The following is a 16,844-nucleotide window of genomic DNA, read 5'->3' as shown; positions in this document are numbered from 1 at the left end:
TACTCTACATATAAGTTAAATAAGCAGGATGACAATACACACATGATTTGGAACCAGTCTGTTCCATGTCCAGTTCTAACTGTTGCTTCCTGACCCGCATACAGATTTCTCAGGAGGCAGGCCAGGTGGTCTGATATTCCTGTCTTTTTAAGTGGTGTTGCAGAAGACTCTTGAGAGTCCCTTGGACTGCAAGGAGATCAAACCAGTCAATCTTAAAGGAAATCAATCCTGAATATTCATTGGAAGGACTGATGCTGAAGCTGAAGCTCCAATACTTTGGTGACCTGATGCAAGAACTGACTCACTGGAAAAGACCCTAATGCTGGGAAAGATTGAAGGCGGGAGGAGAAGGGGACAACAGAGGGTAAGATGGATGGATGGCATCACTGACTTGACGGACATGAGTTTGAGCAAGCTCCAGGAGTTGGTGATGGACAGGGAAGCCTGGAGTGCTGCAATGCATGGGATCACAAAGAGCCGGACATGACTGAGCAACTCAACTGACTGAACAGGTTACAAGTCAAGTCTTATTCCTGTTTTAATAAATGGTTCAGTCTCAGCAAGATGATTTCCACTCTTAACTTTCTCAAATTTTCAGAGGTCACTGTTGACATTCTTTTCACTGATATCCATTTTATCTTTATAGCAGTTCTTCTCTGATAATCTATTGATGATTCATCTTTTTCTATCCAAAAATATAATGGCTTAAAGCAGGAACCTTTTTTTTACTACCACTGCTATTCTCAGCATTTCTCAATGTTATTTTCAGCTGAGATTATTCGTATAACTGGAATTGGGATGTTCTAATATCTTAAATGATGTTTGGGGGCGTCTAGAAAAATTTTGGAGGGAGTTAAATTTTATATTTCCTACTAAACAATGTGAAGTCAAGTGGGCCTTAGAAAGCATCACTATGAACAAAGCTAGCGGAGGTGATGGAATTCCAGTGGAGCTATTTCAAATCCTGAAAGATGATGCTGTGAAAGTGCTGCACTCAATATGCCAGCAAATTTGGAAAACTCAGCAGTGCCCACAGGACTGGAAAAGGTCAGTTTTCATTCCAATCCAAAAGAAAGGCAATACCAAAGAATGCTCAAACTACCGCACAACTACACTCATCTTGCATGCTAGTAAAGTAATGCTCAAAATTCTCTAAGCCAGGCTTCAGCAATACGTGAACTGTGAACTTCCAGATGTTCAAGCTGGTTTTAGAAAAGGCAGAGGAACCAGAGATCAAATTGCCAACATCCGCTGGATCATGGAAAAAGCAAGAGAGTTCCAGAAAAACATCTATTTCTGCTTTATTGACGATGCCAAAGCCTTTGACTGTATGGATCACAATAAACTGTGGAAAATTCTGAAAGAGATGGGAATACCAGAGCACCTGACCTGCCTCTTGAGAAACCTGTATGCAGGTCAGGAAGCAACAGTTAGAACTGGACATGGAACAACAGACTGGTTCCAAATAGGAAAAGGAGTACGTCAAGGCTGTATATTGTCACCCTGCTTGTTTAACTTATATGCAGAGTACATCATGAGAAACGCTGGGCTGGAAGAAGCACAAGTTGGAATCAAGGTTGCCGGGAGAAATATCAATAACCTCAGATATGCAAATGACACCACCCTTATGGCGGAAAGTGAAGAGGAACTAAAAAGCCTCTTGATGAAAGTGAAAGGAGAGTGAAAAAGTTGGCTTAAAGCTCAACATTCAGAAAACGAAGATCATGGCATCCAGTCCCACCACTTCATGGGAAATAGATGGGGAAACAGTGTCAGAATTTATTTTTTGGGGCTCCAAAATCACTGCAGATGGTGACTGCAGCCATGAAATTAAAAGATGCTTACTCCTTGGAAGGAAAGTTATGACCAACCTAGATAGCATATTGAAAAGTAGAGACATTACTTTGCCTAGTCCGTCTAGTCAAGGCTACAGTTTTTCCTGTGGTCATGTATGGATGTGAGAGTTGGACTGTGAAGAAGGCTGAGCACAGAAGAATTGATGCTTTTGACCTGTGGTGTTGGAGAAGACTCTTGAGAGTCCCTTGGACTGCAAGGAGATCCAACCAGTCCATCCTAAAGGAGATCAGCCCTGGGTGTTCTTTGGAAGGAATGATGCTAAAGCTGAAACTCCAATACTTTGGCCACCTCATGCGAAGAGTTGACTCATTGGAAAAGACTCTGATGCTGGGAGGGATTTGGGGGCAGGAGGAGAAGGGGACGACAGAGGATGAGATGGCTGGATGGCATCACTGACTCAATGGACATGAGTCTGGGTGAACTCCAGGAGTTGGTGATGGACAGGGAGGCCTGGCGTGCTGCGATTCATGGGGTCGCAAAGAGTCGGACATGACTGAGCAACTGAACTGAACTGAACTGAACTGAAACAATCCTCTAAACATTTTTCACTCCTTACCACTTATACAGTCATAGCCCTCCTGTGTTTCAGCTTCTTAGAAATACAAAGAATGACTGACTAATTGGTGTGTTATATTACCCATTTTAAGATGTTAACTATGGTTTGAAACAGAAGGTTGCCTTCTTTCTTTTTTTTTTTTTTTACTCTGCATCCAAAAAGAATATAAAGTATTCTACAAAATTAAACACATAAAATAGGACAATTAAGCACAAATAAAGATAGGAAAAAACCAATTCAAAGCAGTGGTGAATGAGACTTTAAACTAATATATACTAGTTATAATAAACCCTAATTACACATTTAATTAGCAGTGCTTTTGTCTTCTGCCTTTGGTGGTGGAAGAACTTTAGAGACTGATTTGAATGACTCATGTTTCTTTTTTTTTTTATAAAATTACTGTGTCTTTTTTTTTTTAATTGGTAGAGTCTCAATTTTATTTATTTTTTTTAATTTTATTTTATTTTAAACTTTACATAATTGTATTAGTTTTGCTAAATATCAAAATGAATCTGCCACAGGTATACATGTGTTCCCCATCCTGAACCCTCCTCCCTCCTCCCTCCCCATACCATCCCTCTGGGTCGTCCCAGTGCACTAGCCCTAAGCATCCAGTATCGTGCATCGAACCTGGACTTCTTAGATAAGATCATTCTTCAATGCCTTAAGCTAAAGGTGTTGGTAGATTTTAAATACAAACATCAAAACCGTGTAGGCAGAAAAAAAAAATTGATCTGGGAAGGGGACATTGAATTTCAATGTAAATTCATTTGCAGGAAAACAGATTGACTCACAAGACGCAATTCTTTGGTAGAAACTGCCCTTTGGTGACAGATAGCCCAGGAAGATAAATTTATACTTAATAAAAAGGTTTTTTTTAATCACATTAGCCTTTATAAGGGGTTATAATCTCCAGCAGAATTCCCATTCTACAAATAATGTTAAATGAAGACTCACAAGGCACAGAGGCACCTAGCATTAGACCTCATACCTTATGATACATGCACTGCTACTTGAAGGATCTCTTAAGAGAAGGATCTCATTAGATTCCTGACACTTCTTGGTTACTAGAATGCTGAGACCTCAGAACATATTTTTTTTTTTCCTTGTGGTTTTCAATAGAAAATCATGAAGTACAAAAAAATTGCTTTTAACCTGCTGTGTTGATTTATTCAACAAATATTTGTTGAATGTTGCTGTATGCCAGGAACTGGCAAAGGTACAGGAGACACTGCAATGAGCAGACGTGACAGCTGCCCCAGGGAAACTTGAAGTATCAATAAAGGCTTCCAAGCCTGGAGTTACGTTGGAACTTTCCATATGGTTCTTTCCTTCCTTCTTTTTTTCTTTCTTCCCTTTTTTTTTTTTTTTTCATTCTTTCTCTAGCTAGCAGCTAACTATCATCATCTTTCTATCATAGTGTAATGATTAGCAGAACAAATTCTAGAGGTATAGGATTCATAAACCAGTTTCATGAAGAAAAAGAGTTTTAAAAGAATGATAGATGGGTAGAGGCCAGAAGAAATCATAAGCAGTGCTCCTACGTAAAGCAGAACTCTGATAAATTTCACTGCTAATGCCCAGATTCACTCCCTAAGAGCAATTTTTTGGCCACAACTACATTGTTTTCTTCCTTAAGAAATGGTTTTCACCATATTCTTTACACAATAAATCTTAAATATTTTGTGAATCATTACATTCAACCGTATTTTTTCTCCTCCTTAGTGAACTGTTTGCCCGTGAAACAGTTTCACTTTCACTTTTCAAAATGATAGTATTAAAAAAAAGAAGTGAAAGTATGAATCATAATATAATCAGGAGTTCATAGTTAGCTATCCATTTATAACTCAGAAACCACGGGGTATTTCCAAATTGATGTCATTCATAGAAAGAATGCCATATGTTGTGGAAGAGTAAGAAAAATTACCTAGGCCAACTGGGGCATTTAGAAAGCATGTGGGATATTCCCAGCGAATTTTTTTTTTTTTTTATCACAAAGATCAAGCTGTATTTCAAAGACTTAAACTGACACTCTTCTTGGAAATTACACACTATATTCTGGGTTATACTTTTCAATTCTGATAATTTAGATGATGTACATTGAAATTTTACTTCAGAAGGCATATACCAACATAAGTACTTTTTTTTTAAATGGAAATGTATTTGACTTACAATATCTTACTGATTTCTGATATACAACAGTGATTCAGACATATATATGTGTACATATGTATATATATATATATATATTCTTTTTCATTATAGATTATTATAAGATTAGATGATATTGAATATAGTTCTTTGTGCTCCAGTATAAATGCTTTTTATAATTCAATGTTTTCTTTTATTTTCTTTAAAAAGCTGTATAAATACTAAAATTACCATGAAATTCCTTGCAGTTGTTTTACTTATAGGGTAAAATTGTAGCCTATGCTGAAATTATTAAGCTTGATTTTATTTTATTTTCTTTCAGCTGAGGAGAAATAAATATAGAGTTTATTTTTTCCAACTAAACAATTAAAATAGTATTTTTCTTTTCTCTCCACTCTATTGGTTTTTTTAAGAACTTAAAGAAGACTTTAGTATATATTAAATAAATTAGTGACATTACATAGAGGAAATATTATCCAGAAAATACTTTCTTCTGGATTGTCTCCATTTGGTTGGAAAATGCTTTAGCCATGTTAGTTCTGCCATATTTGCTGCTATGCTTTCTGACTGGTTAATTGTTTTGATCCAGATCCTGATATCCAGTTGTGAGGTCAGGTCTGTTTTATCCTTTTTCCATCAGTTGAATATCCCTGGTGTCCATACTACAGGGGATTCCACAGAGGTCATCCCACTCACTGATTCAGGCGACACCACCAGCTTGCTCTCTGGTTTATGGGGCTCATTGGTGAGCCCAGCGTTTTACCCACAGTGCTCAGTCTTGACTCCTGCTATGAAATGCTTTGCTAACCTCGAGCTTTCAGTGTGGCTGCAGGTAAATCTGCCAATTTGATGGGATGACCTCATGTGATTAGGGAACAAATTTTAAAATGTATTAAATTCTTCCTCATTCCATATACAATAGAAAGTCCATGTGGACTAGACTTAAAGGTTAAAAGCAACCCTCAAAAGTTTTAGAAGAAAATATAGGAGACTACCTCATAACACTGAAGGAAGGAAAGATTTTTTAAAAAAAAATATTAAAAGGTTCATCAGTTGTGATGCATGTATGACTCTGGTGGGTATTGACAATGGAGGAGGTTATACATGTATAGGGGCAGGCACTAAATGGGATACCTGGGTACCTTCTGCCCACTTTTACTATGAAGTTAAACCACTCTGAAACAAAGGCTAATAAGAACCAAAAAACCAAGCCATTAAGTATAAACTAAAAGGTGCGTAACTTTGATAACATGTTATTTTAAACACCATTCTTTATTTCATTTTTATTTTTATTGGTGTATAGTTGCTTTACAGTGCTGTGTTAGTTTCTACCCTACAGCAAAGTGAATCAGTTATATGTGTACATATGTCCCCTCTTTGGGGGATTTTCTTCCCATTTAGGTCACCACAGAGCACTGAGTAGAGTTCCCTGTGCTGGACAGTAGGTTCTCATTAGTTGTCTGTTTTATACATAATATCAATAGTGTACGTATGTCAACTGCAACCTCCCAATTCATCCCATTCCCACTTTCCCTTTGGTATCCATAAATTTGTTCTCTGTTATTCAAGTTTTTGAAGTCCCAGCCACCACAATCAGAGAAGAAAAAGAAACTTAAAAAATCCAAACTGGCAAAGAAGAAGTAAAACTGTCACTGTTTGCAGATGACATCATACTGTACACAGAAAATCCTAAAGATGCCACCAGGAAACTGCTAGAGCTAATCAATGAATTTAGTAAATTCACAGGATACAATCTTAATACACAGGAATCTCTTGCTTTCCTACACACTAACGATGAAAGATGAGGAAGAGAAATTAAGACTCTCATTTACCATTGCAACAAAAAGAATAAAATACTTAGGAATAAATCTACCTACAGAGGCAAAAGATCTGTACACAGAAATACATATTATGCTTTAGATATTATAAACTAAGTTAAAGACAGAGAAAATATTTATAAGACATTTGAGAAATAATTGCAATCTAGAATATATAGAATATATAAAAATATTCTATAAGTAAGAAAAAGACAAAAATCCCAGTAAAGAAACAAATATAAATTTTAGGTCACAGACAAGAAGCTCTGTATGACCAATAAAGAAAAAAATGTTGTAACTTGCTATTAATAGAAATATGCAAATTTTTAAAAGGTACCCTTTCACATCATCACACTGGAAAAAATTAAAGTTTGTCGATGACTAGTGATGAAGAAGTAGGGGAGACAGGAAGTTTCAAATTCTTAAGTGTTAATTACTGATGATTAATGAGCTTTGAAGTTTTACAGTAGGGAGTTTTGTTTAAATTTAAGAAGAAAAAGATGAAGCGATTGAGAGAGCAAACTGGTGTAATACTGAAAGATTTCCACAATATCTAGCAAAGTTTGAAGGCTAGGACCCAGAAAGTCAACTTCAGAAATATAAATTGCAAAAATCTCTTGTCCAGAGATGCAACCAAAATTCACTGCAACATTTTTTGTAATTCCAAAATGTCTACCAAGTGGCAATGGATGCTTTTTGTTTCACTTGACCCGATACCAAGTATTCATTTCCTTCATGGGCTCTTACTGCTCCCTTCTTAACATAGTTGGAAACAAGGCACTGGCCCAGTCTCCTTGCTCCCACAGACTCCTCCCTTCATATCCTCTCTAAACTTCCCTATTCCCATGGGAAGCACTCTCTAGCCTGGAAGTTTTCCCTCTCATCATATCACTGGCCCAGACACTTACTTGGTCAATGTCCATACATTCTCCTTCTTTTTGCCTTTTCTGGCCATCTTGCCTGATTTTGCATTTGGGTTTGAGTTACTGGCAATTAATAGCCAGAAACATAATCTTGCCTCACACTTCCCCAGGATCTGCTTGAATGAGGAGGAACAGAGAGAGGAAAAGATACATACAGTGAGAAGAAAAAAGGTAAATAACTTCAAATATTTTCCTAACTATATTCTTCTCCTAGCAAATCTTTGAGCAGTCAAATCCACACACAAATTGGTGCCTAGCTCCATAAGTGGAATGAGGTGGGAAACATGGATATGGGGCAAATTTCTTGACTCACCTGGAAGTGTTTTACTCATACCTGGAAGAGATGTACCTTCACCCATCAACAACTGTATGCTGCCTTCATCCTCCCTACCCTAGGAATTTAAGCTTGTTACTGATGAGGGCAGAACTTCTCCTGAGGCATGGTATTCTATTACTGCACAGCTGCACACAACTATGAAGAGAGCTGCACTGGGCAACCTAAAGCCAACTAACTATACAAGGGGTGGGGGGTGGCTGTCAATAGCTGCAAGCAGTTAGGGTGGTCCAGCCATTCTCTTCTCAGGCAACATCCTTCTCCAAGCCTCTGTGCTTAATAAGTAGGAGGCAGACCTCTGCTACCATTGAGGGAGGAGATAATGAAATTGGCTGCCATACAGATGTCCAGTCCTCTTCTCACCCAGCATCCATCACCAGGATAGTATTCCATCTTTTTTCTTTTACTCTATGTGTCTTCCCTTTTTGGTCATGTTATGAATAAACTTTTTTTATTTAGGAGATTTTTGAATCTGAAAGATCAAAGACTGCAAGATAGAGAAATTTACTAAAGTAGAGGATTTTTTTTTAAACTGGAGGATAATCACTTTATAATGTCGTGCTTGTTTCTGCTGTTTATAAATCCCCCATATGTATATATATACCCTCTCCCTCTTGAGCCTCCCACTCATCCACCCATCCCACTCCTCTAGGTCATCACAGAGCACTTCTATAAGCTCCCTGTGCTACACAGCAGCTTCCCACAAGCTATCTATTTTTCACATGGTAATGTATGTGTCAGTGCTGCTCTCTCAATTCATCCCACCCTCTGCTTCCCCTGTTGTGTCTATAAGTCTCTTCTCTATGTCTGCTCTGCAAATAGGCTCATCAGTACCATTTTTCTAGATTCCACATATATGAGTTAATATATGATATTTGGTTTTCTCTTTCTGATTTATTTTGCTCTGTATAACAGGCCCTACGTTCATCCACCTCGGTTCAACTGATTCAAATTAATTCCTTTCTATGGCTGAGTAGTACTCAATTGTATGTACATACCGTAACTTCTTTATCCATTCATCCACTGATGGACATCTAGGTAGCTTCCATGTCCTGGCTATTGTAAATAGTGCTGCAATGGACATTGGCATACATGTGTGTTTTTGAATTATGGTTTTCTCAGGGTATATGCCCAGTAGTGGGCTTGCTGAATCATATGGTATTTTCATTCCTAGTTTTTTAAGGAATCTCCATACTCTTCTCCAGAGTGGTTGTTGATATAATGAATAAATGACTGAATGACAAGTAAACCCCCCCGTATCTCCCTTAGATAACAAATGTGAAGAACTGGGTATATATTTGTCCAATTTTCTTTTTTGTTAATCACATACTATGGTGTTTTCTTGGATGGGGTGGGAGGGGGGTGTTTTGTTTTATACTTCAATTTGAAAGCAGTCACCATTTATTAACTGACTAGATTACCAGAATAATCAAGGCACACACCTTAGTTTATCCTTCTAATAAACCTGTTGATTTGGTCTTTTCTGTTGCCAGAGTCTCTATCTTCTACACAGTGGATGATCTTTTTCTTCATTCCACCTCATGGAAAAGATAATTTGAAGACCCAGTAGAAGTTGTTGGTTTCTTGAAAGCATTGTTCAACAGTATAGATCTCACTAATCAGATCCTCCACGCAGATGGTCCCAAATGTAACAAAAGAGCCAGAAATCAACATGTTATCTGTCAGGGCAGTTTACATGCAGTATACGGTTCCATAATACTCAGCATGTTAACTGAAGCCTTGCTGATCTTCATGAAAGTACCATTGAGGATACGGTGAAGACTAAGAAGCCGCAACACTTTACAGACCCTGGGGTCACACCATGGATACTAATGCCAATGACAAATTCCAATATGGGTTCTACAGATACAAAGAATTTGCCAACTTATCCTGCCATCCTAGCCTTCTTGGATGTGTCATTATCGTAAGTCTGCCCATATTCCTTTTAATTGTGCTTACTTTTCATAGATAAGATTCATCCTTGCCTTTCAAAACATTTGGGAAAACTTCTTCAGGCACCTGATCTTCAGCTCAAAGAAATTCCTTCCCTTTTTAAGGGTTTCTGACACAGCAGAAACCATCTTTTTCTTTTCTGCTGCACTTTCCATGGTTCCAGCTGGGGAAAAGGACTATATAGCCTATTTTTTGATTTAGCTTTAGGTTATTATTCACTTTACTCAGAATTGGCTTTATTTACTTTCACTGTATATTGTGATCTTCCCTTCCATTTGGGATATTAATACATCCTAATACATCATTTTCCAATGTGTGTGTGTGTGCATGTGCACATGTGTGTGCAGTGATTTATTCAATTCCCTACTCGTGGGCATTCAGATAGTTCATGGCTTGTTCATACTACAAACCATGCTGCAAATAGCATTATGTCCACATAGTCCTTTATCTGGTGTAACTTTTTTAATGTAAGTAGAATTCAAGAACTAGAGTTGCCATAAAACATATAGTCATTTTAATTCAAATAACTGCTGCCAGGTTTATTTGCCAGAACAGTTGAGGAATTCACATTCCTGCCACCAAAGGAAGGGCACTTGCATATCCCGGAGTCTTTGCCAGTGAGAGTTGTTGTTGCTTGTTTAGAACATTGGTGAATCCAACAGGTGAAAAAAACTGATATCTTCTTATAATTCATTTTCAGCATCCTAGGGTAGGGGGAAAGATGTACATCACAAGCCGAGAGAATTCTGCCTGAAATTCTTAGTTGCACCCATTGGTAGCTCTGTCTGCACCTGACCCTGGCAGAGACCTGCGTTCCTCCTTACAGAGCTCTGAGAATGTTGGAAATAGCCAGTGTTTTCCTTAGTACTGTTTTCTTTCAGCTCAACAGGATTATGTCAACTGTTATTACAAGGAAAGGCCATCCACATACCAATTTAAAAAGGAAAAGGTGTGTCCGCTGGCTAAAATAAATAAAGGGCAAAACACATAGAAACAGTTTTAGACCCTGACAGTCACAATAGTACTGAGGAAGCTGGTAGGACAAAGTCAGGCCTGTGCTTGTAAAGTCAGGGTGGTCCAGACCTCTTATAGCCTCACTTGGGAAATTAACCATTCAACAACCTGAAAAGTTCTGATAGGGACACTGATATTTTAAAGAGGGTTATAAATGTATTAACTGTGGTCTTTGGGCTACTCTTGACCAGTGATTTCAGAATTATTTATGACCAATGAAAGGGTGACCAAACAAAAATTACATGGCACGCTGATGGATAAACATACCTAATTTCATTTTACATTGAAACTGAGATGGACACTATTGCAAATTTTAACTCTTGCTTAAATTTAAATCAGAATCTTTGAGAAAGGATTCTTCAGAGGTTCCAAGTGATTTAGCTCCAATTAAAAACAGTCTTATCAAGAACAGTGTGGAGGTTCCTTAAAAACTAAAGAGAGAGTTACTGTATGATCAAGTAATTTCACTCCTAGGCATTTATCCAGACAAAGCTCTAATTTGAAAAGATACATGCGTCCTAATGTTCATAGCAGCACTGTTTACAATAGCCAAGACATAGGAGCAAGCTAAATGCCCATTGACCGATGAATGAATAAAGGAGATGTGGTACATATATTCGATGGAATATTACTTGGTCATAAAAAGGCATGAAAATGCCATTTGCAGCAACACAGATGGATATAGAGATGATCACACCAAATGAAGTAAGTCAGAGAAAGACAAATATCACATGAAATCATTTATATGTGATATCTAAGAAAATGATGCAAATGAAACTTATTTACAAAATAGAAATGGACTCACAGATATAGAAAACAAACTTATGGTTACCAAAGGAGAAGGAGAAGGAAGGGATAAATTAGCAATTTGGGATTAATAGATATGCACTACTATAAAATAGATAAAAAACAAAGACCTACTGAATAGCAAAAGGAACTGTATTCAACATCTTATAATATCCTATAATGGAAAAGAATCTGGAAAGGAATATACATTTAATTGAATCCTTGGAAGGAAAGTTATGACCAACCTAGGCAGCACATTAAAAAGCAGAGACATTACTTTGTCAACAAAGGTCCATCTAGTCAAGGCTATGGTTTTTCCAGTAGCCATGTATGGATGTGAGAGTTGGACCATACACAAAAATAAACTCAAAATGGATTAAAGATCTAAATGTAAGACCAGAAACTATAAAACTCCTAGAGGAGAACATAGGCAAAACACTCTCCAACATAAATCACAGCAGATCCTCTATAACCCACCTCCCAGAATATTGGAAATAAAAGCAAAAATAAACAAATGGGACCAAATTAAAATTAAAAGCTTCTGCACAACAAAGGAAACTATAAGTAAGGTGAAAAGACAGCCTTCAGAATGGGAGAAAATAATAGCAAATGAAGCAACTGACAAACAACTAATCTCAAAAAAATACAAGCAACTCCTGCAGCTCAATTCCAGAGAAATAAATGACCCAATCAAAAAATGGGCCAAAGAACTAAATAGACATTTCTCCAAATAAGACATACAGATGGCTAACAAACACATGAAAAGATGCTCAACATCACTCATTATCAGAGAAATGCAAATCAAAACCACAATGAAGTACCATTTTCATGCCAGTCAGAATTACTGCTATCCAAAACTCTACAAGCAATAAATGCTGGAGAGGGTGTGGAGAAATGGGAACTCTCTTACACTGTTGGTGGGAATGCAAACTACTATAGCCAATATGGAGAACAGTGTGGAGAGTCCTTAAAAAAACTGGAAATAGAACTGCCTTATGACCCAGCAATCCCACTGCTGGGCATACACACCGAGGAAACCAGAATTGAAAGAGACACGTGTACCCCAATGTTCATCACAGCACTGTTTATAATAGCCAGAACATGGAAGCAACCTAGATGTCCATCAGCAGATGAATGGACAAGAAAGCTGTGGTACATATACACAATGGAGTATTACTCAGCCATTAAAAAGAACACATTTGAATCAATTCTAATCAGGTGGATGAAACTGCAGGCTATTATACAGAGTGAAGTAAGCCAGAAAGAAAAGCACTACTATAGTACACTAATGCATATATATGGAATTTAGAAAGATGGTAATGATAACCCTGTATGCGAAATAGCAAAAGAGACACAGATTTATAGAACAGTCTTTTGGACTCTGTGGGAGAGGGCGAGGGTGGGATGATTTGGGAGAATGGCATTGAAACATGTATAATATCATATATGAAACGAATCTCCAGTCCAGGTTCTATGCAGGATATAGGATGCTTGGGGCTGGTACACTGGGAGGGACCCAGAGGGATGGTATGGGGAGGGAGGTGAAAGGGGGGGGTTCAGGATGGGGAATATGTGTACACCCATGGCGGATTCATGTTGATGTATGGCAAAACCAATACAATATTGTAAAGTTAAAAAAATAATAATAAAACAAAATCTAAACAAAAAAAGAAAGAAAGAAAGCTAAGCACTGAAGAATTGATGCTTTTGAACTGTGGTGTTAGAGAAAACTCTTGAGAATCCCTTGGACTGCAAGAAGATCCAACCAGTCCATCCTAAAGGAGATCAGTCATGGGTGTTCATTGGAAGGACTGATGTTGAAGCTGAAACTCCAATACTTTGGCCACCTGATGCAAAGAGCTGACTCATTTGAAAAGACCCTGATGCTGGGAAAGATTGAGGGCAGGAGGAGAAGGGGACGACAGAGGATGAGATGGTTGGATAGCATCACCGACTCAATGGACATGAGTTTGGGTAAACTCTGGGAGTTGGTGATGGACAGGGAGGCCTGGCGTGCTGCAGTTCACAGGATCACAAAGAATCAGACACAACTGAGCAACTGAACTGAACTGCACTGAATATATATTATACTGATGTGTGTGTGTATTATATATTATATATATAAAACTGAATCACTTTGCTGTACTTCTGAAACATTGTAAATCCACTATCCTTCAATTTTAAAAAACAGTCCTATCAGTTGATGGGGCAGTAAATTAACTTTTTAAGGATGTTAAATCATCTAAGCATTCCAAACCACAGTGATCATACACTGAGGGAGAAAAAAGTTTGAAGAGAAATGATGCCAAAGAATCACCTTTGCCACAGTCACTGAAACAAGCAAAATTCCCGGCACAAGATCCTAAGGCAGCTCAGGAATAAAATGCTCTGCCTAAAACATAATATAGTTTCTTGTGGCTCAATGGGCAATACTTGCTATATTAGAAATCAGAGCAGAAAATAATGGATGGCTACTATGTAAAATATGTATATACTATGAGTTAAGATATATTGATGGAAAATGCAGTGTAGAGAGACATTTTCAATCAATTATCTAATGCACATTTCTATTTGCTTCTCACAGGGTATTATGATGTTTGTGGGTGTATACATCAATTTCACTCATTAGACTGCAAGTTTATAGGCAGAAGACTCTTTGATTCATCTTTATGACACTCCAAATCTAGCATGGTGTCAGGTACAGAATACATACTCTGTAAAGGTTGATTGCAGAAACTGAAGCATGGTGCAGAATACTAAACTACTGGAAATACTGCTATAGTTAGATTTGGCGCTATACTGGGGCTATGGAATGAATTGTGTCCCCCTCAAATTCATAAGTCCTAACCCCTTATGTGATTGTTTTTGGCAATGGGGCTTCTAGGAGGGTGTTGCTTTTGTTCTGTCTCCCAGTCATGTCTGACTCTTTGCTACCCTTGCAGCTCGCCAGGCCTCTCTGTCCCTCACTATTTCCTGGAGTTTGCCTAAGTTCACGTTCATTGCATCAGTGATGCCATCCAGCCATCTCATCTTCTGTCACCCTCTTCTCCTTCTGCCCTCAATCTTTCCCAGCATCAGGGACTTTTCCAATGAGTCATCTGTTCACTTCAGATGACCAAAATGCTGGAGCTTCAGTTTTAGCATCAGTGAATAGTCAGGGTTGATCTCCCTTAAGATTGACTGGTTTGATCTCCTTGCTGTCCAAGGGACTTTCAGGAGTATTCTCCAGAACTACAGTTCGAAGGCATCAGTTCTTTGGCTTTCTGCCTTTTTACAGTCCAGCTCTCACAACCGTACATGACCACTTGGTTAAATTAGTTCATAAGAGTAGAGTCCTGATATGGTAAGATTGGGCTTCCCAGGTGTCATTAGTGGTAAAGAACCTGCCTGCCAAGGCAGGAGATGTAAGAGATGTGAGTTCAGTCCCTGGGTCAGGAATATCCCCTGAGAAGGGCATGGCAACCCACTCCAGTATTCTTGCCTGTAGAATCCCTTGGAGAGAGGAGCCAGGGAGGCTACAGTCAATGGGGTCACAAAGAGTCGGACATGACTGAAGCAGCTTAGCAGGTACACATGAAAGGATTCTCGGCCCTTAAGAGGAGAAAAGAGAGATCTCTCCCTAGGAATGTTCCAAGGAAAGTTTCAGTTCAGTTCAGTTGCTCAGTCGTGTCCAACTCTTTGCGAACCCATGAATCGCAGCACACCAGGCCTCCCTGTCCATCACCATCTCCCGGAGTTCAATCAAACTCACGTCCATCGAGTCAGTGATGCCATCCAGCCATCTCATCCTCTGTCATCCCCTTTTCCTCCTTCCCCCAATCCCTCCCAGCATCAGAGTCTTTTCCAATGAGTCAACTCTTCGCATGAGGTGGCCAAAGTACTGGAGTTTCAGCTTCAGGAAAGTTATGTGAGCACATATCTACAAGCTCTCTCTTCAGAACAGACTTGACCCACTCTTTATCCTTGAACTTCAAATTGTGAGAAAACAAATTTCTGTTGTCCAAGCCACCGAGTCTATTGCATTTTGTGTGAACAACCAATAACCCAAACTTCTGATGCTTTTTGTTGGTTTCACAATAATCAAGAAAACCAAAGAAAAAATGGTTTTTAAAGTCACTGTAATTGTCATCCAAGAAAGAATTTTAGCACAGTATTTGACATCCATGAATTTAAGAATGACCCATAAGCTTGAGAATGCTTTGCAACAAATAGAGAAAAGGTGAAAAATTAAAATATGAGTTGTGAATCACTTTTAACACAAAAAGATTTTGTTCTACACAGAAATTTTTTATTCAGCCTATATCTCATTTGACAGAAGACTCTAACTTGAGCTCTTTAAGTTCAATTAAGATTGATAAAGATTGAAAACCATTTGCCCTAATACAAATTCTTCATTATTCTCTTAGATCTCACCAAGAATTGGTAGCAAATTGCATGTGTTACTTTTAAAATATAATCGCAATGTGTTTTCTAAATTAGAGAAAGGAAACCCTTCAGTGTGTTTTAGGAAACATGAGATCCCACAGAAAAAGAAACATTTATTTCTCATATTTGTCTCATGATATTACGTATTTTTATGCAGAGTTGCTCATCAGAAATTTGCAAACCAAGCTTAGTAAGATAGCAATTTGCAATTTCACCCTCACTATAGGTTCCTTGAAAGAAAGTTGCAAGGGACTAACTAAGAAATGTGACACATGCTTTATACATTTACCATTATTGCGTCCAAAACGAGCATACTAATGTAGATTTAGAAATCCAGGTCGAGGTTACTTTCTCACTTTAGTGTCTTTTAAAGCAGTAAATCGGAGAAGGCAACGGCACTTCACTCCAGTACTCTCGCCTGAAAAATCCCATGGATGGAGGAGCCTGGTGGGCTGCAGTCCATGGGGTCACACAGAGTCGGACACGACTGAGTGACTTCACTTTCACTTTCCACTTTTCATGCATTGGAGAAGGAAATGGCAACCCACTCCAGTGTTCTTGCCTGGAGAATCTCAGGGACAGGGGATCCTGGTGGGCTGCCGTCTATGGGATCACACAGTCAGACACGACTGAAGTGACTTAGCAGCAGCAAAGCAGTAAATGGAAAGATGTGCTAAGCCATGATCACAAAGGTATTTGACACCTTTATAACCATGCAAGCAATTGAAGGTCAGTGATTTGGTTCTTTTGAAGATAACAATTTTTTCTTTGCTTTGCTTTTTTCCTTCAAAATTTGGATTTACCCCCAGAGAGTTGCTGGCCTGAATATGCCACTAATTTCTAGGGCATCCTGACATATTTGTCGTCACCATCTCTCCAACAACTTTAAGAATTCTCACACTAGTATGTGAACTTTTGAAAACTAAAGCTCAAAAACATATCCCCTTATCCATTCTATGCCTATTTATTGACATTTATGAACCTCATGAATTGAATTTGTAATTTTTTCTTTTGGCAAAAAGAAATAG

The sequence above is a fragment of the Bubalus kerabau genome, chromosome 2, assembly GCF_029407905.1.
Source record: "Bubalus kerabau isolate K-KA32 ecotype Philippines breed swamp buffalo chromosome 2, PCC_UOA_SB_1v2, whole genome shotgun sequence".
In the NCBI taxonomy this organism is placed as follows: Eukaryota; Metazoa; Chordata; class Mammalia; order Artiodactyla; family Bovidae; genus Bubalus; species Bubalus kerabau.
This window is presented reverse-complemented; position numbering follows the sequence as displayed.